The 3,688-nt window shown below is 44.3% G+C and overlaps 1 pseudogene; it reads right to left on the bottom strand.

Moving 5' to 3' along the window:
• Positions 1-2,572: 2,572 nt before the first annotated feature.
• LOC107277205 (uncharacterized) lies at positions 2,573-3,688 on the bottom strand (annotated as a pseudogene).

A 3,688-nucleotide genomic window follows, 5' to 3' on the forward strand; every position in this document is an offset into this window, starting at 1 on the left:
TGCATGTCAATGCACACGTATATGAGGAACAACAACAAGTTGAAGGTAAAGTTCATGACTTTTTTAGCAGTTAAAGGTTGTATAAAGTCTTGATTTCATAAAATTAAATAAATGTTCACAATCTGATTAGCGCACATGAACTTACCATTTGAAATAATTTGTAGATGGTGATGATGCTTTGCAACTTGAGCTGGAAGCATTGGAGAACTACCTTCAAGACTATGGAGTGTACGCTGATGCTGTAAATGTTGTCTTTGATGTAGAGGAGTTACCCAACTCACATGAGGTTCAACATGCAAATGGAAATGAGCGAAGTCAGTCAAGAGATTTGAAAAACATGGAAAGGTGAGCTATTTATGCAAGGTTGCTTGAGAAAAGTATGAATGAAAAATTAGAAAAAGACACCACAAGTATAGTTGCTCGAGAGTTCCATGTCAGCATCCGTACCGTCCAACGTATATGGAAGAAAGCAAAGGTTTGCCGTGAACAGGGAATAGCAGTGAATGTTGATTCAAGGAAGCATGGGAGTTCTGGGCGCAAAAAGGTTGAAGTAGACTTATCACTTATAGCTGCTATTCCATTACAGCAAAAGAGTAATATACGGTCACTAGCACAAGCCCTAGGTGTTCCGAAAAGCACATTACATAGGTGGTTCAAAGAAGGGCTGATACGGCGTCACTCTAACTCACTAAAGCCTTATTTGAAGGAAGCAAATAAAAAGGAAAGGTTGCGGTGGTGTGTTTCTATGTTAGATCCAAGCACATTGCCAAACAGCCCCAAGTTTATTGAAATGGAAAATATTATCCACATAGATGAGAAATGGTTTAATGGCTCAAAAAAGGAGAAAACTTTCTACCTTTATCCGGATGAAGAGGAACCATACTTCACAGTTCACAACAAAAATGCCATTGATAAAGTAATGTTCTTAGCAGCAGTTGCAAACCCTAGGTTCGATGATGAGGGTAACTGCACTTTTGATGGAAAGATATGTATTTGGCCTTTTGTTAGGAAGGTAACATATCCTTCTTACAAGTGCTATTCACATACACTTATTTATGGTATTTATTTATTAATCTAACTTATTTCATATACTAACAGGAACCAGCACAAAGGAGAAGTCGTAATAGAGAAAGGGGGACACTAGTGACCAAGCCAATTAAGGTTGATAGAAACACCATAAGATCATTCATGATATCTAAAGTGCTGCCAGCTATTAGAGCATGTTGGCCTCGAGAAGATGCAGGAAAAACCATATGGATTCAGCAGGATAATGCTAGAACTCATCTCCCAATCAATGATGAGCAGTTTGCTGTTGCAGTAGCCCAAACTGGACTTGATATTCGCCTCGTGAATCAGCCTCCAAATTCCCCGGATATGAATTGCCTAGATCTTGGATTCTTTGCTTCACTTCAGTCCTTAACATATAATAGGACATCTAGAAACATGGATGAGCTAATAGAGAATGTTCACAAGGAATACCGTGACTAAAATCCAACTACTCTTAATAGGGTATTCCTTACACTACAATGCTGCCACATTGAAGCCATGAAAGCTAGTGGAGGGAATAGGTATAAGATCCCTCACATGAACAAGGAGAGGCTAGAGGCACTCGGCATTCTACCTAAAGCCCTCAGTTGTGATCGTCAAGTATATGAGAGAGCCATGGAGTCATTGGCAAACTAGTGGTGGTTATTTTGCATTATATATGTAAATTGCTGTCGTTATGCATGTAATTGTGGTTTGGAGAACATGTGGTGTTATTTTGTGTTATATATGTAAGTTGCTAGCATCATCTATTCATCTATCACTACGCCATCTGCAGGTTTTGGCAACAACCAATATGTATTTTGAACAATCCTCATATAATGTGTTATATATGTATTTTCACTGTCTGTTTCATCCTTAACATATACATCAATGGCTAACTATCATATAATATTTCTAAACTATATGAATCATGCATTTTGTTGTTATTATATAATGATACTTTTGATATATTTGCAACTATACTTTATACATAAATATCCCGCAGCAACACATAATTAGTTTGCACAATCATTTAGTAAAAAACTGCATGTTATCTGACATATACGCAGAATCACAAAGAAAATATAATGTCGGTTATATTGTGCACCAAATGCTTAGCATACTCAACTTGAAATTTTGCAGTACTATATTTACAATCAAAATCTCGCAGCATAGACTGCAAGAAGTTTCTTTTAGGTTCGAGGTGCAAGGAATACTGAGCTAAGTAAACAAATTCACCAAACATGGCACAAAATAAGCTTTAAAAGGTCCTTATAATTAATTAGTTAATTACACCTATTGATCAAGCATCTACTGATTATAGACTACGCAAAAGGGAATGTGCACCAAACAGGCTTGGTACTCATGCTAGTTCTTCATTTTTTACATATATGCAGAGATCAAAGTGGTTTAGCCAAAACAGGATTCCATTTCTCTAACCGTGATCTCCTCATTAGTACTAATTCAATACTACTACTTGTAATATGTCTTACTCCTACTGATAGTAGTACTAATACTCCTACATGTCATATCTTCCATGGCATTGTTAGTGGGGTATGGTGAAGTACAGGGGAAGTAAAAGCCGTAACATACTTTCGCGAATTTCAGCAAATTTGTCGACGCCCTCATCTCTGGCAGCTACACCAGCATCATCTTGTAGGCCAGTCACCTCCTCCCCACCGACAAGCTGCTCAATGTCATCCATGTGCTGCTCCTCCAAGTTGGCGGAGATGTCTTTGTCCGGTTTCTGCTCCAAGTTGTGGACGCCGCCACCACTTTCCTCGTCCTCGGAGTTAGGGACGACGCAGCCTTCGGGTGGCAGCTCGGAGTCGTCGACGCCGCCACTTTCCTCGTCCTCGGAGTCAGGGACGACGCAGCCTTCGGGTGGCAGCTCGGAGTCGTGGACGCCACCACTTTCCTCGTCCTCGGAGTCAGGGACGACGCAGCCTTTGGGTGGCAGCTCGGAGTCGTGGACACCACCACTTTCCTTGTCCTCGGAGTCAGGGACGACGCAGCCTTCGGGTGGCAGCTCAGAGTCGTGGACACCACCACTTTCCTCGTCCTTGGAGTCAGGGACGACGCAACCATCAGCTGGCAGGTCGGAGTCATCGACGCCGCCACTTGCCTCATCCTTGGAGTCAGGCACGCAGCCGTCGGGTGGCAGGTCGGAGTCGTCGACGCCGCCACTTGCCTCGTCCTCGGAGTCAGGGACAACGCAGCCGTCGGGTGGCAGCTCGGAGTCGTCGACGCCGCCACTTGCCTCGTCTTCAGAGTCTGGGACGAAGCCACCGTCTGGTGGCAGCTCTGAGTCATTGACGCTGCCACACGTCTGGTCCTCCGACTCAGGGACGAAGCAACCGCCGGGATGCCACTCCGCATCAGACAAGTATCCATATGCATGCTGCTTCTCGGTGAGTAACTAGACACCGTCAGCGCCAAGCACCCCACCACCACGGCGCTCCTCGGTGAGTACCTAGACACCGCCGACGCCAAGCACCCCACCACCACGGCGCCTACATCCACCTCGCCTTCCTCCACTTGCCTGTTGTGCTTCGACGTCTAGTTCCGCCACCCTCCGCTTGGGTGCTGCCCTTCTGACCAGGTGAGCCGTGACCTCCGATGCTGCAAGGGGCAGTGAATTGTCGTGCGCCGACCGCACCAT

The sequence above is a fragment of the Oryza sativa genome, chromosome 4 (assembly GCF_034140825.1).
Source record: "Oryza sativa Japonica Group chromosome 4, ASM3414082v1".
Lineage (NCBI taxonomy): Eukaryota > Viridiplantae > Streptophyta > Magnoliopsida > Poales > Poaceae > Oryza > Oryza sativa.